We start from the raw sequence: 23,466 nt of genomic DNA, 5'->3' as shown, positions 1-23,466 counted from the left end.
CACAGAATAAGTCTATTAACAAATTTTTGGTTTAATTTTCCAGTTTCATTAGAACTATGGGTCTGCTAAGGATGCCTTTAAACTTCACCCTCGGACTGCTCCATTCAGTATTACATCGCTGCAGTGTGGGGGAGAGAGAACCCCCCTTTTACTGCTTTAAAAGCAGGCAGCCAGGTTTTTCCAGTTGTTTTTTCTTTCTGTGCAGTGTAGATATAACCAAGGTCACGCAGCTGGCATACTGGCTGGTACGAAGTAGGAGGCTCTGGGAAACTTCTCAGTTACAATGAGCTGCACATAGGCCTGGGATATTTTGCTCTTTTGTTTACCCATTTCATTCCAACTACAAATTTCAAGTAGCTCAGAAATAGTTACATTCCTTAGCTTCGTTTACCTTTTACAATTTAGAGATGTCAAAAAACAGTATAAACCAGTATAATAAACATAAATCCATTATTCTATTTTCCTAGATCCAAATCAGTTCACATTCCAGCAACCTTTAAATACAACTTCATAACTTCATACAATACCCCAAGTTCACATCTATCATAGCATTTTAACAAGTTAAATGCTTTTCTAACAATATAAGTGATTACTTTAATGTGTAAGGATGCATCCTAAGGGGAGGCAAGGTGGAATTTTAGCAGTGGAACCGGTTCACATTTTGTAATTATCTCCCCAAACAAGATTCTTTTGGTACCAAATATGAATATGCAAACTAAAATACTGAGCTCAGATACGAAAACCATATACCAAGTTCAAATAAGCAGATGGATCACAGTTACACCAATTTAAGACAGTATCTCAATTTTCGCATTGCACCTTTGGGCTGCTTACTGCTCAGCCAGGTGGAGGTACCTCTGGGTCTCCCTGACAAAAAAAGTCAGTGCGCGCTGGAGGCCCATCGGCCCCCGCAGCGAGCTGGACTGGGCAAGGCCTTTTTTGTTTTGTTTTGTTTTGTTTTGTTTTGTTTTAGTGTCTCATCTGGTGCACCACAGCTGTTATTCCAAACCCAGGATTCTTTACATGATGTGCATACAGAAAAACCAAATCCAGCACACTGAGATGAGACACAGCCTGTCACAGAGTTGCGCAAGTCTGAATGCCGGAGTAAAGGTAGCATGCTAGAGAAAAGAAAAAAAAATAACAGCTACTAATAACAGCTACTACACACAAAATTTTACCATCACATTCACGCAGTAAAGAACTAAATTACTTATGATCTTCTGTATTATCACAAAACGCACATTTTGAGTCAACAGATACTCATAATTTAACAGACTGTGAACTTATTGTACCATATAACAAAGACCTACCAAAATTGCAACACACTTAAACTGATACCCACAAAGAAAACAGGTTAATGAGGAAAGCATCTTGCAGACTTCAGCAAGTTTACTGTGACCTGTGTGTTATCAGTTAACTCTCTCTCAGCTTGTTGACGTTCAAACCGTTCCAGCTGTAAAACTGTCTGTAATGATCTAATGATCTCTTGTGGAGATTTATTTTGTCCTGCTATTCTCACCTTAAAAACAACATTAATTGCAACAAGGTGTTATACTTCAAGATTCTATTCCCTGGACACTTTTCCCAATCATTTAACTTGAACAGCAGCGAACACTGATTCCAATATTTAACAAGATCTTCCTTCCTCATAATTCCGAGTGCTTTCCTAAGTTTTAAAACACCTCCCAATACTGATTTTTCAGGAACACAACTGAAAACAATTATTCCTGACCCCATCTTGCAAGTAAAAACCTTGAGAAGGGGGAGGGAGGGGTAGAAAACAGACTGCTTGCAGCATGATTGGGAAAAAGGGGGAGAGAGTTTTACGGCGCACTGAAAAACAACTAGTAAAACAATTAACTCACATTCCTAACAGGCTGCTTGATTTTCAGAGAGGCAATACACAGAAACACATAATATGTACTATAAAACTTGCAGATAACATGTTGATAGCAAACATTAGCATTCTCTACTGCTAATTTCAGCACCAATGCTTCCTTAGCTTCTAAGTTTTCAACCTGCTTATTGATGGCCTCTTGAAGGTGGTCAATAAATTGCATGTAATTCTCACTGGGACCTGGATTAATAGTTGCAAATGATTTGGCTGCAATGTTGGTTTCAGGCACCTTTATCATAGCTTGATATGCGAGGTCTGTTGACTGCCTCAGGATTTCAGAAATTTATCGTGCCTGTAGTTGTGGTGTGTCAAGTAGTGTCTCTTCCAGAAACGCACAGGGTCCCGTGGTTTAACTGTAATCGAAACCGGGGGTAAATCCCAGCTTTTTGGTAAGTTCAGTTCACGCTCTGAAACTCTACCCCCACCCTCAGAAATTCGCTTTTCAGCAGTGTGGGAGGGAGGCGGGGGCAGGTTGGGAGGACCCAAATCCTTAGGAATTACATTATTTGGCACGGTCTGGCTCACCACGGGGGGTCCTCCCCACCTAAATCTCCAGGCAAGGGGGAGTAGGAAAAAAAAAAAGTCCATTTTTTTTCTTCCACGACTGATAGCGGCGGGGCAGAGGGTTGAACTGTGATCAATGGCGGTGACGCAGACGGCGGAACCGCGGTTGATGATGGTAGAGGAGAGGTTCGAGCCGTGATTGATGACAGTGGAGTGGTCAGCTGAACGCACCGCTCTGACCGGTGTTTCGAGGGCACCTCCCGAGATTGTTTATAACCCAACGCTGTTTTTTCATGTGAGTCGTTCATAGCTTTTATCTGATCTCGGGGCCACAGATACGTATACAAGTCTTTCATAATTTTTTTCTGATCTCGGGGCCACACATACGTACGCTCCTCCTTTATTCCTTGTAACTTTCCAATTAAGTGCCGCGGATCCTTATCCGTGTCAGATAATACGGACTTGGGCGGTTTTGACAAATCTTTAGTAACAGGGGAGGTCGGAGTAGTACTTAATCTTGCTTTTTTCTCCGTATCTGGCCCAGGAGAGCCAAGAAGACCATCCCACTCCGCCGCCTCTGCCTGTTGCTGTTTTAACTCTTTCAGAGTATCTAATAACAAGCGCCACATCATTAACAGTTCAGTTGCTTCCTTGGACCCTTGGGTAGCACTGTCAAACAGTTTATCTCCCAAGTCCATCCATTGTGACACACTAAATGCTGTCACAGGATTAACCTCTAAACCTTGTGCTTTGCCCCATAGTAACATTTTTCTTAAAGTCAGTTCCAGAAGACTAACACCCTGCTTCTGCAGAAGCAGCTTCCATGTAGATATAGTACCCTCTTCTTTAGATAAGTTTCACCCCCCCCTGTTCCCGGTAGCTCACCTCCTCCTTAGCGAGGTGTCTTTTCAATCTATCCGGATCTTCGGCAGCTCTCCTCGGCTGCTCTTATCAGCTGTACCGGGCTCCGTCTCCACAGCTCCTCTTCGGCTGTTCACAGATTGACGCTGTCACCTTGTCATGTGAGATCCTCTTCAGGCAGGATCACGTCGGGGTCACCATATGTCACGGTTGAGACGGACATACGACATGGACCAAGTTATTTCAAGATGAAAGTAATGAAGTGCCATTTATTGCTACAAGTGCGTTTTTATACAATTCTACCAGTTCATGTGTCTTTTCACTATTGGTTACAAGTTACAGCACTAACATCTCATTGGTTAATTTTTCTATCATCCATGTTATTCTTCTATCCCCTTCTTTCTCACGGGTACATCTCTCCTCTCTCCAGATACTCCTTTACTCCCATCCTTCTCAAGGGTAAATCTTAATATCTCAAGGCTGATCTCTACTCTCATATTTTCTGTCAAGGATTCCACAGACCCGTTGCAGTTTCCAACACTACAGTCTCTATGGTCTCTCCGTTCTGTATAGGTCTCTATGGTCTCTATGGTCTCTATGGCCCCTATGGGTCTCTATGGTCTCTATGAGTCTCTATGGTCTCTATAGTGTCTATGGCTATCTATGGGTCTCTATGATCTCTATGGCTTGTGTAGGTCTCTATGGTCTCTACGGGTCTCTATGGGTCTCTATGATCTCTATGTGTCTCTATGTGTCTCTATGGTGTCTATAGCTATCTATGGGTCTCTATGATCTCTGTGATCTCGACGGTCTCTACGTCTTGTGTAGGTCTCTATGGTCTCTACGGGACTCTATGGGTCTCTATGATCTCTATGATCTCTAAGGTCCTTATGGGTCTCTATGGTCCCCATGGGTCTCTCTGGGTCTCTCTGGTCTCTATGGGTCTTATGGGTCCCTATGGTTCTCTGTGGGTCTCTCTGGTATCTATGGGTCTTCATGCTCTCTATGGTCTCTACGACCTTTATAGGTCTCTATGGTCTCTATGATCTCTAAGGTCCTTATGGGTCTCTATGGTCCCCACGGGTCTCTCTGGGTCTCTCTGGTCTCTATGGGTCTCTCTGGGTCTCTATGGTCTCTGTGGTATTTATGGGACTCTATGGTGTCCATAGTTCTCTATGTGTATTTTTGGTCGCTGCAGTTTCTATGGTATCCATGGGTATCTATAGGACCCTATGCGTCTCTATAGGTCTGTATGGTCTCTGTGGGTCTCTATTGGTCTCTATGGTCTCTATGGTCTCTATGGGTCTCTATGGGTCTCTGTTCTCTCCATGGATATCTATAAGTCTCTATGGTCCCTATGGGTCCCTATGAGCCCCTATGGTCTTCATTGGTCTCTATGGGTCTCTATGGTCTCTACGGGCTACCATGGGACCCTACGGATGTCTAGGGTTTCTATGTGTCCCTGTGGCTCTCTATCGGTCCCTATGGGTCTCTATGTTCTGCCTGGGTCTCTATGGTCTCTATGGGTGTCTATGGTCTCTATGGTCTCTATGGTCTATATAGGTCTCTATGGTCTCTACGGGTCTTTATGCGTCTCGATGGTGTCTATGAGTCTCTATGGGTCTCTATGGTCCCTATGGGTCCCTATGAGCCTCTATGGTCTTCATTGGTCTCTATGGGTCTCTATGGTCTCTAAGGGATACCATGGGACCCTACGGATGTCTAGGGTTTCTATGTGTCCCTGTGGCTCTCTATCGGTCCCTATGGGTCTCTATGTTCTGCCTGGGTCTCTATGGTCTCTATGGGTGTCTATGGTCTCTATGGTCTCTATGGTCTATATAGGTCTCTATGGTCTCTACGGGTCTTTATGCGTCTCTATGGTGTCTATGAGTCTCTATGGGTCTCTATGGTCCCTATGGGTCCTTATGAGTCTCTATGGTCTGCATGGGTCTATATACTGTCTATGGTCTCTACGGGTCACCATGGGTCCCTATGTGTCCCTACAGATCTCTATGGTTCCTTTTGGATCTCTACGGGTCCCTATAGGTCTCTATGGGTCTGTATGGGTCTCTGTGGTTTCCATGGATCTCTATGGGTCTCTATGGTCCCTATGGGTCCCTACGGGCCTCTATGGCCTCCATTTGGTCTCTATGGCTCTCTCTGTTCTCTGTGGGCTCTATGGGTCCCTATGGGTGTCTAGCATCTCTATGTGTCCCTATGGATCTCTAAGGGTCCCTATCGGTCTCTATGATCTGCATGGGTCTCTATGGGTCTCTGTGGTGCACATGTGTCTCTAATGGTCTCTATGGTCTCTAAGGGTCTCTATGGGTGTCTATGGCCTCCATGGGTCTTTATGGGTCTCTATGGTTTCTATGGGCCTCTATGATCTCTATGGTCTCTACAGTCTCTACAGCCTGTTTAGGTCCCTATGGTCTGTATGGTCTCTATGGCTCTCTATGGGTCTCTATGGTCTCCATGGGTGTCTATGGTCTCTACGGTCTCTATGGCCTTTATAGGTCTCTATGGTCTCTCTGTTCTCTATGGCCCGTATGGGTCTCTATGGTCTCCATTGGTCTCTATGGATCTCTATGGTTTCTGCGGTCTCTACTGTCTCCCAGGGTCTCTATGGGTCTCTATGGTCTCTATGAGTCTCTGTGGTCACTATGGGTCTCTATGGGTCTCTATGGGTCTCTATGGTCTCTCCGAGTCTCCATGAGCATCTATTTGTGTCTAAGGTCTGTATGGATTCATATGGAACTATATGCGTCCTTAAGAGTATCTATAGTGACATGGGTCTCTATGGATCTTGACAGGTGTCTATGGTCTCTATTGGTCTCTAGGGTCTCTATGGTCTCTATGGTTGTCTATGGTCTCCATGGGTCTCTATGGTCTCTATGGGTCTCTGTGGTCTCTATGGTCTCTAAGGCCTGTCTAGGTCTCTATGGTCTTTACGGGCTCTATGGTCTCTTGGTCCCTATGGGTCTCTATGGTCTCCATCGGTCTCTATGGGTCCTTTTGGTTCTCTATGGTCCGCATGGGTCTCTATGGATCTCTATGGTCCTCCGTGGGTCTCTATGGATCTCTATGTGTCTCTATGGTCTCTATGAGTCTCTATGGTCTCTATGGGTGTCTATGGGTCTCTGTGGTCTCCGTGTATCTCTATGGGTCTCTATGGTCCCTATGGATCCCTATGGGTCTCTATGGTCTGAATTGATCTCTACATGTCTCTACGGTCCCTACAGGTCTCGATGGGTCTCTGTGAGTGTCTAGGGTCTCTATGGGTCCCTATGGATCTCTATGGATCCCTACAAGTCTCTATGTTCGGCAGGGTTCTCTATGAGTCTCTATGGTATCTATGGTCTCTATGGTCTCTATGGGTCTCTATGGCATCTATGGTCTCTACGGTCTCTACGATGTCTACGGCCTATGTTGTTCTCCATGATCTCTATGGTCTCTATAGTCCCTATGGGTCTCTATCGTCTCTGTTTGCTCTCTATGGGTCCCTATGGGTCTCTGTGAGTCTCTATGGGTCTCTATGAGTCTCTATGTTCTCTATGGGCCTCTATGGTCTACATGGGTTTCTCTGGGTCTCTCTGGGTGTCTAGGGTCTCTATAGGTCCCTGTGCATCTCTATGGGTCCATAGGGGTCTCTATGGTCTCCATGGGTCTCTATAGGTCTCTACGGGTGTCTATGGTCTCTACGAGATTCTATGGTCTCTATGTGTCTCTACGGGTCTCTGTGGTCCCTATGGGTATCTATCGGTCTCCATGCTCTGCATAGGTCTCTATGAATATCTATCGGTCTCTATGGTCTTCATGGGTCTCTATGGGTCTCTATGGTTGGCATGGTTCTCTATGGTCTCTCTGATCTCTACGTTCTAAATAGGTCTCTATGGTCTCTATAGTCTCTATGGTCCCTATGGGTCTCTGTGGTCTCTATGAGTCTCTATGGTCTCAAAGCGCTTCTATGAGTCTCTATGGTCTCTATGGGTCTCTATGGTCTCCATGGGTCTCTATGGGTCCCTATGCATCTCTATGGGTCTCTATGGTCTCTATGGGTCTCTATGGGTCTCTATGGTCTCTCTGAGTCTCTATGGTCTCTATGGGTCTCTGTGGGTCTCTATAGTCTCCATGGATCTCTATGGATCTCTATGGTTTCTGCGGTCTCTATTGTCTCCATGGGTCTCTATGGGTCTTTATGCTCTCTGTGAGTCTCTATGGTCTCAATGGGTCTCTATTGGTCTCTATGGTCTGAATTGATCTCTATGCGTCTCTATGGTTCCTATGAGTCCCTATGGGTCTCTACGGTCTACATGGGTCTCTATCGGTGTCTATGGTCTCTATGGGTCTCTATGGGTCTCTGTGGTCTCTATGGGCTCTATGGTCTCTATGGTCCCTATGGGTCTCTATGGTCTCCATAGCTCTCTATGGGTCCCTATGGGTCTCTATGGTCTGCATGGTTCTCTATGGATCTCTATGCTCCTCCATGGGTCTCTATGGATCTCTGTGTTCTCTAAGGGACTCTACGGTCAATATGGTCTCGACGGTCTCTACAGCCTGTGTAGGTCTCTATGGTCTCTGTGGGTCTCTATGGTCTCTATGGGTCTCTATGGCTGTCTATGGTCTCTATGGTATCTATGGGTCTCTATGGTCTCTCTGGCTCTCTCTGGGTCTCTATGGGTATCTATGGTCTCCATGGGTCTCTATGGTCTTTATGGGTCTCTACGGGTCTCCGTGGGTGTCTATAGGTGTGTAGGGTCTCAATGGGTCCCTATGGGTCTGTGTGGTTAGCATGGGTCTCTATGGGTCTCTGTGGGTGTCTATGGTGTCTATGGTCTCTATGCGTCTCTATGGCCCCTATGGTCTCTATGGTCTCTATGGTCCTTATGGGTCTCTATGGTCTCCATGGGTCTCTATGCGTCTCTATGGTGTCTATGAGTCTCTATGGGTCTCTATGGTCCCTATGGGTCCTTACGAGTCTCTATGGTCTGCATGGGTCTATATGCTGTCTATGGTCTCTACGGGTCACCATGGGTCCCTATGTGTCCCTATAGATCTCTATGGTTCCTTTTGGATCTCTACGGGTCCCTATAGGTCTCTATGGGTCTGTATGGGTCTCTGTGGTCTCCATGGATCTCTATGGGTGTCTATGGTCCCTATGGGTCCCTACGGGCCTCTATGGTCTCCATTTGGTCTCTATGGCTCTCTCTGTTCTCTGTGGGCTCTATGGGTCCCTATGGGTGTCTAGCATCTCTACGTGTCCCTATGGATCTCTACGGGTCCCTATCGGTCTCAATGATCTGCATGGGTCTCTATGGGTCTCTGTGGTGCACATGTGTCTCTATGGGTCTCTATGGTCTCTAAGGGTCTCTATGGGTGTCTATGGTCTCCATGGGTCTTTATGGGTCTCTATGGTTTCTATGGGTCTCTATGATCTCTATGGTCTCTACGGTCTCTACAGCCTGTTTAGGTCCCTATGGTCTGTATGGTCTCTATGGCTCTCTATGGGTCTCTGTGGTCTCTATGGTCTCTACGGCCTGTCTAGGTCTCTATGGTCTTTATGGGCTCTATGGTCTCTATGGTCCCTATGGGTCTCTATGGTCTCCATCGTTCTCTATGGGTCCTTATGGGTCTCTATGGTCCGCATGGGTCTCTATGGATCTCTATGGTCCTCCGTGGGTCTCTATGGATCTCTATGTGTCTCTATGGTCTCTATGAGTCTCTATGGTCTCTATGGGTGTCTATGGGTCTCTGTGGTCTCCGTGTATCTCTATGGGTCTCTATGGTCCCTATGGATCCCTATGGGTCTCTATGGTCTGAATTGATCTCTACATGTCTCTACGGTCCCTACAGGTCTCGATGGGTCTCTGTGAGTGTCTAGGGTCTCTACGATGTCTACGGCCTATGTTGTTCTCTATGATCTCTATGGTCTCTATAGTCCCTATGGGTCTCTATCGTCTCTGTTTGCTCTCTATGAGTCCCTATGGGTCTCTGTGAGTCTCTATGGGTCTCTATGAGTCTCTATGTTCTCTATGGGCCTCTATGGTCTGCATGGGTCTCTCTGGGTCTCTCTGGGTGTCTAGGGTCTCTATAGGTCCCTGTGCATCTCTATGGGTCCATAGGGGTCTCTATGGTCTATATGGGTCTCTATAGGTCTCTACGGGTGTCTATGGTCTCTACGAGATTCTATGGTCTCTATGTGTCTCTACGGGTCTCTGTGGTCCCTATGGGTATCTATCGGTCTCCATGCTCTGCATAGGTCTCTATGAATATCTATCGGTCTCTATGGTCTTCATGGGTCTCTATGGGTCTCTATGGTTGGCATGGTTCTCTATGGTCTCTCTGATCTCTACGTTCTAAATAGGTCTCTATGGTCTCTATAGTCTCTATGGTCCCTATGGGTCTCTGTGGTCTCTATGAGTCTCTATGGTCTCAAAGCGCTTCTATGAGTCTCTATAGTCTCTATGTGTCTCTATGGTCTCCATGGGTCTCTATGGTTCCCTATGCATCTCTATGGGTCTCTATGGTCTCTATGGGTCTCTATGGGTCTCTATGGTCTCTCTGAGTCTCTATGGTCTCTATGGGTCTCTGTGGGTCTCTATAGTCTCCATGGATCTCTATGGATCTCTATGGTTTCTGCGGTCTCTATTGTCTCCATGGGTCTCTATGGGTCTTTATGCTCTCTGTGAGTCTCTATGGTCTCAATGGGTCTCTATTGGTCTCTATGGTCTGAATTGATCTCTATGCGTCTCTATGGTTCCTATGAGTCCCTATGGGTCTCTACGGTCTACATGGGTCTCTATCGGTGTCTATGGTCTCTATGGGTCTCTATGGGTCTCTATGGGTCTCTGTGGTCTCTATGGGCTCTATGGTCTCTATGGTCCCTATGGGTCTCTATGGTCTCCATAGCTCTCTATGGGTCCCTATGGGTCTCTATGGTCTGCATGGTTCTCTATGGATCCCTATGCTCCTCCATGGGTCTCTATGGATCTCTGTGTTCTCTAAGGGACTCTACGGTCAATATGGTCTCGACGGTCTCTACAGCCTGTGTAGGTCTCTATGGTCTCTGTGGGTCTCTATGGTCTCTATGGGTCTCTATGGCTGTCTATGGTCTCTATGGTATCTATGGGTCTCTATGGTCTCTCTGGCTCTCTCTGGGTCTCTATGGGTATCTATGGTCTCCATGGGTCTCTATGGTCTTTATGGGTCTCTACGGGTCTCCGTGGGTGTCTATAGGTGTGTAGGGTCTCAATGGGTCCCTATGGGTCTGTGTGGTTAGCATGGGTCTCTATGGGTCTCTGTGGGTGTCTATGGTGTCTATGGTCTCTATGCGTCTCTATGGCCCCTATGGTCTCTATGGTCTCTATGGTCCTTATGGGTCTCTATGGTCTCCATGGGTCTCTATGCGTCTCTATGGTGTCTATGAGTCTCTATGGGTCTCTATGGTCCCTATGGGTCCTTACGAGTCTCTATGGTCTGCATGGGTCTATATGCTGTCTATGGTCTCTACGGGTCACCATGGGTCCCTATGTGTCCCTATAGATCTCTATGGTTCCTTTTGGATCTCTACGGGTCCCTATAGGTCTCTATGGGTCTGTATGGGTCTCTGTGGTCTCCATGGATCTCTATGGGTGTCTATGGTCCCTATGGGTCCCTACGGGCCTCTATGGTCTCCATTTGGTCTCTATGGCTCTCTCTGTTCTCTGTGGGCTCTATGGGTCCCTATGGGTGTCTAGCATCTCTACGTGTCCCTATGGATCTCTACGGGTCCCTATCGGTCTCAATGATCTGCATGGGTCTCTATGGGTCTCTGTGGTGCACATGTGTCTCTATGGGTCTCTATGGTCTCTAAGGGTCTCTATGGGTGTCTATGGTCTCCATGGGTCTTTATGGGTCTCTATGGTTTCTATGGGTCTCTATGATCTCTATGGTCTCTACGGTCTCTACAGCCTGTTTAGGTCCCTATGGTCTGTATGGTCTCTATGGCTCTCTATGGGTCTCTGTGGTCTCTATGGTCTCTACGGCCTGTCTAGGTCTCTATGGTCTTTATGGGCTCTATGGTCTCTATGGTCCCTATGGGTCTCTATGGTCTCCATCGTTCTCTATGGGTCCTTATGGGTCTCTATGGTCCGCATGGGTCTCTATGGATCTCTATGGTCCTCCGTGGGTCTCTATGGATCTCTATGTGTCTCTATGGTCTCTATGAGTCTCTATGGTCTCTATGGGTGTCTATGGGTCTCTGTGGTCTCCGTGTATCTCTATGGGTCTCTATGGTCTCTATGGATCCCTATGGGTCTCTATGGTCTGAATTGATCTCTACATGTCTCTACGGTCCCTACAGGTCTCGATGGGTCTCTGTGAGTGTCTAGGGTCTCTACGATGTCTACGGCCTATGTTGTTCTCTATGATCTCTATGGTCTCTATAGTCCCTATGGGTCTCTATCGTCTCTGTTTGCTCTCTATGAGTCCCTATGGGTCTCTGTGAGTCTCTATGGGTCTCTATGAGTCTCTATGTTCTCTATGGGCCTCTGTGGTCTGCATGGGTTTCTCTGGGTCTCTCTGGGTGTCTAGGGTCTCTATAGGTCCCTGTGCATCTCTATGGGTCCATAGGGGTCTCTATGGTCTCCATGGGTCTCTATAGGTCTCTACGGGTGTCTATGGTCTCTACGAGATTCTATGGTCTCTATGTGTCTCTACGGGTCTCTGTGGTCCCTATGGGTATCTATCGGTCTCCATGCTCTGCATAGGTCTCTATGAATATCTATCGGTCTCTATGGTCTTCATGGGTCTCTATGGGTCTCTATGGTTGGCATGGTTCTCTATGGTCTCTCTGATCTCTACGTTCTAAATAGGTCTCTATGGTCTCTATAGTCTCTATGGTCCCTATGGGTCTCTGTGGTCTCTATGAGTCTCTATAGTCTCAAAGCGCTTCTATGAGTCTCTATGGTCTCTATGTGTCTCTATGGTCTCCATGGGTCTCTATGGTTCCCTATGCATCTCTATGGGTCTCTATGGTCTCTATGGGTCTCTATGGGTCTCTATGGTCTCTCTGAGTCTCTATGGTCTCTATGGGTCTCTGTGGGTCTCTATAGTCTCCATGGATCTCTATGGATCTCTATGGTTTCTGCGGTCTCTATTGTCTCCATGGGTCTCTATGGGTCTTTATGCTCTCTGTGAGTCTCTATGGTCTCAATGGGTCTCTATTGGTCTCTATGGTCTGAATTGATCTCTATGCGTCTCTATGGTTCCTATGAGTCCCTATGGGTCTCTACGGTCTACATGGGTCTCTATCGGTGTCTATGGTCTCTATGGGTCTCTATGGGTCTCTGTGGTCTCTATGGGCTCTATGGTCTCTATGGTCCCTATGGGTCTCTATGGTCTCCATAGCTCTCTATGGGTCCCTATGGGTCTCTATGGTCTGCATGGTTCTCTATGGATCTCTGTGTTCTCTAAGGGACTCTACGGTCAATATGGTCTCGACGGTCTCTACAGCCTGTGTAGGTCTCTATGGTCTCTGTGGGTCTCTATGGTCTCTATGGGTCTCTATGGCTGTCTATGGTCTCTATGGTATCTATGGGTCTCTATGGTCTCTCTGGCTCTCTCTGGGTCTCTATGGGTATCTATGGTCTCCATGGGTCTCTATGGTCTTTATGGGTCTCTACGGGTCTCCGTGGGTGTCTATAGGTGTGTAGGGTCTCAATGGGTCCCTATGGGTCTGTGTGGTTAGCATGGGTCTCTATGGGTCTCTGTGGGTGTCTATGGTGTCTATGGTCTCTATGCGTCTCTATGGCCCCTATGGTCTCTATGGTCTCTATGGTCCTTATGGGTCTCTATGGTCTCCATGGGTCTCTATGCGTCTCTATGGTGTCTATGAGTCTCTATGGGTCTCTATGGTCCCTATGGGTCCTTACGAGTCTCTATGGTCTGCATGCGTCTATATGCTGTCTATGGTCTCTACGGGTCACCATGGGTCCCTATGTGTCCCTATAGATCTCTATGGTTCCTTTTGGATCTCTACGGGTCCCTATAGGTCTCTATGGGTCTGTATGGGTCTCTGTGGTCTCCATGGATCTCTATGGGTGTCTATGGTCCCTATGGGTCCCTACGGGCCTCTATGGTCTCCATTTGGTCTCTATGGCTCTCTCTGTTCTCTGTGGGCTCTATGGGTCCCTATGGGTGTCTAGCATCTCTACGTGTCCCTATGGATCTCTACGGGTCCCTATCGGTCTCAATGATCTGCATGGGTCTCTATGGGTCTCTGTGGTGCACATGTGTCTCTATGGGTCTCTATGGTCTCTAAGGGTCTCTATGGGTGTCTATGGTCTCCATGGGTCTTTATGGGTCTCTATGGTTTCTATGGGTCTCTATGATCTCTATGGTCTCTACGGTCTCTACAGCCTGTTTAGGTCCCTATGGTCTGTATGGTCTCTATGGCTCTCGATGGGTCTCTGTGGTCTCTATGGTCTCTACGGCCTGTCTAGGTCTCTATGGTCTTTATGGGCTCTATGGTCTCTATGGTCCCTATGGGTCTCTATGGTCTCCATCGTTCTCTATGGGTCCTTATGGGTCTCTATGGTCCGCATGGGTCTCTATGGATCTCTATGGTCCTCCGTGGGTCTCTATGGATCTCTATGTGTCTCTATGGTCTCTATGAGTCTCTATGGTCTCTATGGGTGTCTATGGGTCTCTGTGGTCTCCGTGTATCTCTATGGGTCTCTATGGTCTCTATGGATCCCTATGGGTCTCTATGGTCTGAATTGATCTCTACATGTCTCTAAGGTTCCTACAGGTCTCGATGGGTCTCTGTGAGTGTCTAGGGTCTCTACGATGTCTACGGCCTATGTTGTTCTCTATGATCTCTATGGTCTCTATAGTCCCTATGGGTCTCTATCGTCTCTGTTTGCTCTCTATGAGTCCCTATGGGTCTCTGTGAGTCTCTATGGGTCTCTATGAGTCTCTATGTTCTCTATGGGCCTCTATGGTCTGCATGGGTCTCTCTGGGTCTCTCTGGGTGTCTAGGGTCTCTATAGGTCCCTGTGCATCTCTATGGGTCCATAGGGGTCTCTATGGTCTCCATGGGTCTCTATAGGTCTCTACGGGTGTCTATGGTCTCTACGAGATTCTATGGTCTCTATGTGTCTCTACGGGTCTCTGTGGTCCCTATGGGTATCTATCGGTCTCCAAGCTCTGCATAGGTCTCTATGAATATCTATCGGTCTCTATGGTCTTCATGGGTCTCTATGGGTCTCTATGGTTGGCATGGTTCTCTATGGTCTCTCTGATCTCTACGTTCTAAATAGGTCTCTATGGTCTCTATAGTCTCTATGGTCCCTATGGGTCTCTGTGGTCTCTATGAGTCTCTATGGTCTCAAAGCGCTTCTATGAGTCTCTATGGTCTCTATGTGTCTCTATGGTCTCCATGGGTCTCTATGGTTCCCTATGCATCTCTATGGGTCTCTATGGTCTCTATGGGTCTCTATGGGTCTCTATGGTCTCTCTGAGTCTCTATGGTCTCTATGGGTCTCTGTGGGTCTCTATAGTCTCCATGGATCTCTATGGATCTCTATGGTTTCTGCGGTCTCTATTGTCTCCATGGGTCTCTATGGGTCTTTATGCTCTCTGTGAGTCTCTATGGTCTCAATGGGTCTCTATTGGTCTCTATGGTCTGAATTGATCTCTATGCGTCTCTATGGTTCCTATGAGTCCCTATGGGTCTCTACGGTCTACATGGGTCTCTATCGGTGTCTATGGTCTCTATGGGTCTCTATGGGTCTCTGTGGTCTCTATGGGCTCTATGGTCTCTATGGTCCCTATGGGTCTCTATGGTCTCCATAGCTCTCTATGGGTCCCTATGGGTCTCTATGGTCTGCATGGTTCTCTATGGATCTCTGTGTTCTCTAAGGGACTCTACGGTCAATATGGTCTCGACGGTCTCTACAGCCTGTGTAGGTCTCTATGGTCTCTGTGGGTCTCTATGGTCTCTATGGGTCTCTATGGCTGTCTATGGTCTCTATGGTATCTATGGGTCTCTATGGTCTCTCTGGCTCTCTCTGGGTCTCTATGGGTATCTATGGTCTCCATGGGTCTCTATGGTCTTTATGGGTCTCTACGGGTCTCCGTGGGTGTCTATAGGTGTGTAGGGTCTCAATGGGTCCCTATGGGTCTGTGTGGTTAGCATGGGTCTCTATGGGTCTCTGTGGGTGTCTATGGTGTCTATGGTCTCTATGCGTCTCTATGGCCCCTATGGTCTCTATGGTCTCTATGGTCCTTATGGGTCTCTATGGTCTCCATGGGTCTCTATGCGTCTCTATGGTGTCTATGAGTCTCTGTGGGTCTCTATGGTCCCTATGGGTCCTTACGAGTCTCTATGGTCTGCATGCGTCTATATGCTGTCTATGGTCTCTACGGGTCACCATGGGTCCCTATGTGTCCCTATAGATCTCTATGGTTCCTTTTGGATCTCTACGGGTCCCTATAGGTCTCTATGGGTCTGTATGGGTCTCTGTGGTCTCCATGGATCTCTATGGGTGTCTATGGTCCCTATGGGTCCCTACGGGCCTCTATGGTCTCCATTTGGTCTCTATGGCTCTCTCTGTTCTCTGTGGGCTCTATGGGTCCCTATGGGTGTCTAGCATCTCTACGTGTCCCTATGGATCTCTACGGGTCCCTATCGGTCTCAATGATCTGCATGGGTCTCTATGGGTCTCTGTGGTGCACATGTGTCTCTATGGGTCTCTATGGTCTCTAAGGGTCTCTATGGGTGTCTATGGTCTCCATGGGTCTTTATGGGTCTCTATGGTTTCTATGGGTCTCTATGATCTCTATGGTCTCTACGGTCTCTACAGCCTGTTTAGGTCCCTATGGTCTGTATGGTCTCTATGGCTCTCGATGGGTCTCTGTGGTCTCTATGGTCTCTACGGCCTGTCTAGGTCTCTATGGTCTTTATGGGCTCTATGGTCTCTATGGTCCCTATGGGTCTCTATGGTCTCCATCGTTCTCTATGGGTCCTTATGGGTCTCTATGGTCCGCATGGGTCTCTATGGATCTCTATGGTCCTCCGTGGGTCTCTATGGATCTCTATGTGTCTCTATGGTCTCTATGAGTCTCTATGGTCTCTATGGGTGTCTATGGGTCTCTGTGGTCTCCGTGTATCTCTATGGGTCTCTATGGTCTCTATGGATCCCTATGGGTCTCTATGGTCTGAATTGATCTCTACATGTCTCTAAGGTTCCTACAGGTCTCGATGGGTCTCTGTGAGTGTCTAGGGTCTCTACGATGTCTACGGCCTATGTTGTTCTCTATGATCTCTATGGTCTCTATAGTCCCTATGGGTCTCTATCGTCTCTGTTTGCTCTCTATGAGTCCCTATGGGTCTCTGTGAGTCTCTATGGGTCTCTATGAGTCTCTATGTTCTCTATGGGCCTCTATGGTCTGCATGGGTCTCTCTGGGTCTCTCTGGGTGTCTAGGGTCTCTATAGGTCCCTGTGCATCTCTATGGGTCCATAGGGGTCTCTATGGTCTCCATGGGTCTCTATAGGTCTCTACGGGTGTCTATGGTCTCTACGAGATTCTATGGTCTCTATGTGTCTCTACGGGTCTCTGTGGTCCCTATGGGTATCTATCGGTCTCCAAGCTCTGCATAGGTCTCTATGAATATCTATCGGTCTCTATGGTCTTCATGGGTCTCTATGGGTCTCTATGGTTGGCATGGTTCTCTATGGTCTCTCTGATCTCTACGTTCTAAATAGGTCTCTATGGTCTCTATAGTCTCTATGGTCCCTATGGGTCTCTGTGGTCTCTATGAGTCTCTATGGTCTCAAAGCGCTTCTATGAGTCTCTATGGTCTCTATGTGTCTCTATGGTCTCCATGGGTCTCTATGGTTCCCTATGCATCTCTATGGGTCTCTATGGTCTCTATGGGTCTCTATGGGTCTCTATGGTCTCTCTGAGTCTCTATGGTCTCTATGGGTCTCTGTGGGTCTCTATAGTCTCCATGGATCTCTATGGATCTCTATGGTTTCTGCGGTCTCTATTGTCTCCATGGGTCTCTATGGGTCTTTATGCTCTCTGTGAGTCTCTATGGTCTCAATGGGTCTCTATTGGTCTCTATGGTCTGAATTGATCTCTATGCGTCTCTATGGTTCCTATGAGTCCCTATGGGTCTCTACGGTCTACATGGGTCTCTATCGGTGTCTATGGTCTCTATGGGTCTCTATGGGTCTCTGTGGTCTCTATGGGCTCTATGGTCTCTATGGTCCCTATGGGTCTCTATGGTCTCCATGGGTCTCTATGGTCTTTATGGGTCTCTACGGGTCTCCGTGGGTGTCTATAGGCGTGTACGGTCTCAATGGGTCCCTATGGGTCTGTGTGGTTAGCATGGGTCTCTATGGGTCTCTGTGGGTGTCTATGGTGTCTATGGTCTCTATGCGTCTCTATGGCCCCTATGGTCTCTATGGTCTCTATGGTCCTTATGGGTCTCTATGGTCTCCATGGGTCTCTATGCGTCTCTATGGTGTCTATGAGTCTCTATGGGTCTCTATGGTCCCTATGGGTCCTTATGAGTCTCTATGGTCTGCATGGGTCTATATGCTGTCTATGGTCTCTACGGGTCACCATGGGTCCCTATGTGTCCCTATAGATCTCTATGGTTCCTTTTGGATCTCTACGGGTCCCTATAGGTCTCTATGGGTCTGTATGGGTCTCTGTGGTCTCCATGGATCTCTATGGGTGTCTATGGTCCCTATGGGTCCCTACGGGCCTCTATGGTCTCCATTTGGTCTCTATGGCTCTCTCTGTTCTCTGTGGGCTCTATGGGTCCCTATGGGTGTCTAGCATCTCTACGTGTCCCTATGGATCTCTACGGGTCCCTATCGGTCTCAATGATCTGCATGGGTCTCTATGGGTCTCTGTGGTGCACATGTGTCTCTATGGGTCTCTATGGTCTCTAAGGGTCTCTATGGGTGTCTATGGTCTCCATGGGTCTTTATGGGTCTCTATGGTTTCTATGGGTCTCTATGATCTCTATGGTCTCTACGGTCTCTACAGCCTCTTTAGGTCCCTATGGTCTGTATGGTCTCTATGGCTCTCTATGGGTCTCTGTGGTCTCTATGGTCTCTACGGCCTGTCTAGGTCTCTATGGTCTTTATGGGCTCTATGGTCTCTATGGTCCCTATGGGTCTCTATGGTCTCCATCGTTCTCTATGGGTCCTTATGGGTCTCTATGGTCCGCATGGGTCTCTATGGATCTCTATGGTCCTCCGTGGGTCTCTATGGATCTCTATGTGTCTCTATGGTCTCTATGAGTCTCTATGGTCTCTATGGGTGTCTATGGGTCTCTGTGGTCTCCGTGTATCTCTATGGGTCTCTATGGTCTCTATGGATCCCTATGGGTCTCTATGGTCTGAATTGATCTCTACATGTCTCTAAGGTTCCTACAGGTCTCGATGGGTCTCTGTGAGTGTCTAGGGTCTCTACGATGTCTACGGCCTATGTTGTTCTCTATGATCTCTATGGTCTCTATAGTCCCTATGGGTCTCTATCGTCTCTGTTTGCTCTCTATGAGTCCCTATGGGTCTCTGTGAGTCTCTATGGGTCTCTATGAGTCTCTATGTTCTCTATGGGCCTCTATGGTCTGCATGGGTCTCTCTGGGTCTCTCTGGGTGTCTAGGGTCTCTATAGGTCCCTGTGCATCTCTATGGGTCCATAGGGGTCTCTATGGTCTCCATGGGTCTCTGTAGGTCTCTACGGGTGTCTATGGTCTCTACGAGATTCTATGGTCTCTATGTGTCTCTACGGGTCTCTGTGGTCCCTATGGGTATCTATCGGTCTCCATGCTCTGCATAGGTCTCTATGAATATCTATCGGTCTCTATGGTCTTCATGGGTCTCTATGGGTCTCTATGGTTGGCATGGTTCTCTATGGTCTCTCTGATCTCTACGTTCTAAATAGGTCTCCATGGTCTCTATAGTCTCTATGGTCCCTATGGGTCTCTGTGGTCTCTATGAGTCTCTATGGTCTCAAAGCGCTTCTATGAGTCTCTATGGTCTCTATGTGTCTCTATGGTCTGCATGGGTCTCTATGGTTCCCTATGCATCTCTATGGGTCTCTATGGTCTCTATGGGTCTCTGTGGGTCTCTATAGTCTCCATGGATCTCTATGGATCTCTATGGTTTCTGCGGTCTCTATTGTCTCCATGGGTCTCTATGGGTCTTTATGCTCTCTGTGAGTCTCTATGGTCTCAATGGGTCTCTATTGGTCTCTATGGTCTGAATTGATCTCTATGCGTCTCTATGGTTCCTATGAGTCCCTATGGGTCTCTACGGTCTACATGGGTCTCTATCGGTGTCTATGGTCTCTATGGGTCTCTATGGGTCTCTGTGGTCTCTATGGGCTCTATGGTCTCTATGGTCCCTATGGGTCTCTATGGTCTCCATAGCTCTCTATGGGTCCCTATGGGTCTCTATGGTCTGCATGGTTCTCTATGGATCTCTGTGTTCTCTAAGGGACTCTACGGTCAATATGGTCTCGACGGTCTCTACAGCCTGTGTAGGTCTCTATGGTCTCTGTGGGTCTCTATGGTCTCTATGGTATCTATGGGTCTCTATGGTCTCTCTGGCTCTCTCTGGGTCTCTATGGGTATCTATGGTCTCCATGGGTCTCTATGGTCTTTATGGGTCTCTACGGGTCTCCGTGGGTGTCTATAGGTGTGTAGGGTCTCAATGGGTCCCTATGGGTCTGTGTGGTTAGCATGGGTCTCTATGGGTCTCTGTGGGTGTCTATGGTGTCTATGGTCTCTATGCGTCTCTATGGCCCCTATGGTCTCTATGGTCTCTATGGTCCTTATGGGTCTCTATGGTCTCCATGGGTCTCTATGCGTCTCTATGGTGTCTATGAGTCTCTATGGGTCTCTATGGTCCCTATGGGTCCTTATGAGTCTCTATGGTCTGCATGGGTCTATATGCTGTCTATGGTCTCTACGGGTCACCATGGGTCCCTATGTGTCCCTATAGATCTCTATGGTTCCTTTTGGATCTCTACGGGTCCCTATAGGTCTCTATGGGTCTGTATGGGTCTCTGTGGTCTCCATGGATCTCTATGGGTCTCTATGGTCCCTATGGGTCCCTACGGGCCTCTATGGTCTCCATTTGGTCTCTATGGCTCTCTCTGTTCTCTGTGGGCTCTATGGGTCCCTATGGGTGTCTAGCATCTCTACGTGTCCCTATGGATCTCTACGGGTCCCTATCGGTCTCAATGATCTGCATGGGTCTCTATGGGTCTCTGTGGTGCACATGTGTCTCTATGGGTCTCTATGGTCTCTAAGGGTCTCTATGGGTGTCTATGGTCTCCATGGGTCTTTATGGGTCTCTATGGTTTCTATGGGTCTCTATGATCTCTATGGTCTCTACGGTCTCTACAGCCTGTTTAGGTCCCTATGGTCTGTATGGTCTCTATGGCTCTCGATGGGTCTCTGTGGTCTCTATGGTCTCTACGGCCTGTCTAGGTCTCTATGGTCTTTATGGGCTCTATGGTCTCTATGGTCCCTATGGGTCTCTATGGTCTCCATCGTTCTCTATGGGTCCTTATGGGTCTCTATGGTCCGCATGGGTCTCTATGGATCTCTATGGTCCTCCGTGGGTCTCTATGGATCTCTATGTGTCTCTATGGTCTCTATGAGTCTCTATGGTCTCTATGGGTGTCTATGGGTCTCTGTGGTCTCCGTGTATCTCTATGGGTCTCTATGGTCTCTATGGATCCCTATGGGTCTCTATGGTCTGAATTGATCTCTACATGTCTCTAAGGTTCCTACAGGTCTCGATGGGTCTCTGTGAGTGTCTAGGGTCTCTACGATGTCTACGGCCTATGTTGTTCTCTATGATCTCTATGGTCTCTATAGTCCCTATGGGTCTCTATCGTCTCTGTTTGCTCTCTATGAGTCCCTATGGGTCTCTGTGAGTCTCTATGGGTCTCTATGAGTCTCTATGTTCTCTATGGGCCTCTATGGTCTGCATGGGTCTCTCTGGGTCTCTCTGGGTGTCTAGGGTCTCTATAGGTCCCTGTGCATCTCTATGGGTCCATAGGGGTCTCTATGGTCTCCATGGGTCTCTATAGGTCTCTACGGGTGTCTATGGTCTCTACGAGATTCTATGGTCTCTATGTGTCTCTACGGGTCTCTGTGGTCCCTATGGGTATCTATCGGTCTCCATGCTCTGCATAGGTCTCTATGAATATCTATCGGTCTCTATGGTCTTCATGGGTCTCTATGGGTCTCTATGGTTGGCATGGTTCTCTATGGTCTCTCTGATCTCTACGTTCTAAATAGGTCTCTATGGTCTCTATAGTCTCTATGGTCCCTATGGGTCTCTGTGGTCTCTATGTGTCTCTATGGTCTCCATGGGTCTCTATGGTTCCCTATGCATCTCTATGGGTCTCTATGGTCTCTATGGGTCTCTATGGGTCTCTATGGTCTCTCTGAGTCTCTATGGTCTCTATGGGTCTCTGTGGGTCTCTATAGTCTCCATGGATCTCTATGGATCTCTATGGTTTCTGCGGTCTCTATTGTCTCCATGGGTCTCTATGGGTCTTTATGCTCTCTGTGAGTCTCTATGGTCTCAATGGGTCTCTATTGGTCTCTATGGTCTGAATTGATCTCTATGCGTCTCTATGGTTCCTATGAGTCCCTATGGGTCTCTACGGTCTACATGGGTCTCTATCGGTGTCTATGGTCTCTATGGGTCTCTATGGGTCTCTGTGGTCTCTATGGGCTCTATGGTCTCTATGGTCCCTATGGGTCTCTATGGTCTCCATAGCTCTCTATGGGTCCCTATGGGTCTCTATGGTCTGCATGGTTCTCTATGGATCTCTATGCTCCTCCATGGGTCTCTATGGATCTCTGTGTTCTCTAAGGGAATCTACGGTCAATATGGTCTCGACGGTCTCTACAGCCTGTGTAGGTCTCTATGGTCTCTGTGGGTCTCTATGGTCTCTATGGGTCTCTATGGCTGTCTATGGTCTCTATGGTATCTATGGGTCTCTATGGTCTCTCTGGCTCTCTCTGGGTCTCTATGGGTATCTATGGTCTCCATGGGTCTCTATGGTCTTTATGGGTCTCTACGGGTCTCCGTGGGTGTCTATAGGCGTGTAGGGTCTCAATGGGTCCCTATGGGTCTGTGTGGTTAGCATGGGTCTCTATGGGTCTCTGTGGGTGTCTATGGTGTCTATGGTCTCTATGCATCTCTATGGCCCCTATGGTCTCTATGGTCTCTATGGTCCTTATGGGTCTCTATGGTCTCCATGGGTCTCTATGCGTCTCTATGGTGTCTATGAGTCTCTATGGGTCTCTATGGTCCCTATGGGTCCTTATGAGTCTCTATGGTCTGCATGGGTCTATATGCTGTCTATGGTCTCTACGGGTCACCATGGGTCCCTATGTGTCCCTATAGATCTCTATGGTTCCTTTTGGATCTCTACGGGTCCCTATAGGTCTCTATGGGTCTGTATGGGTCTCTGTGGTCTCCATGGATCTCTATGGGTCTCTATGGTCCCTATGGGTCCCTACGGGCCTCTATGGTCTCCATTTGGTCTCTATGGCTCTCTCTGTTCTCTGTGGGCTCTATGGGTCCCTATGGGTGTCTAGCATCTCTACGTGTCCCTATGGATCTCTACGGGTCCCTATCGGTCTCAATGATCTGCATGGGTCTCTATGGGTCTCTGTGGTGCACATGTGTCTCTATGGGTCTCTATGGTCTCTAAGGGTCTCTATGGGTGTCTATGGTCTCCATGGGTCTTTATGGGTCTCTATGGTTTCTATGGGTCTCTATGATCTCTATGGTCTCTACGGTCTCTACAGCCTGTTTAGGTCCCTATGGTCTGTATGGTCTCTATGGCTCTCGATGGGTCTCTGTGGTCTCTATGGTCTCTACGGCCTGTCTAGGTCTCTATGGTCTTTATGGGCTCTATGGTCTCTATGGTCCCTATGGGTCTCTATGGTCTCCATCGTTCTCTATGGGTCCTTATGGGTCTCTATGGTCCGCATGGGTCTCTATGGATCTCTATGGTCCTCCGTGGGTCTCTATGGATCTCTATGTGTCTCTATGGTCTCTATGAGTCTCTATGGTCTCTATGGGTGTCTATGGGTCTCTGTGGTCTCCGTGTATCTCTATGGGTCTCTATGGTCTCTATGGATCCCTATGGGTCTCTATGGT

This window comes from Columba livia, chromosome 25, assembly GCF_036013475.1.
Source record: "Columba livia isolate bColLiv1 breed racing homer chromosome 25, bColLiv1.pat.W.v2, whole genome shotgun sequence".
NCBI classification, from domain to species: Eukaryota; Metazoa; Chordata; class Aves; order Columbiformes; family Columbidae; genus Columba; species Columba livia.
The sequence above is the reverse complement of the archived record's forward strand: the minus strand, read 5'-3'. Positions refer to the sequence as shown.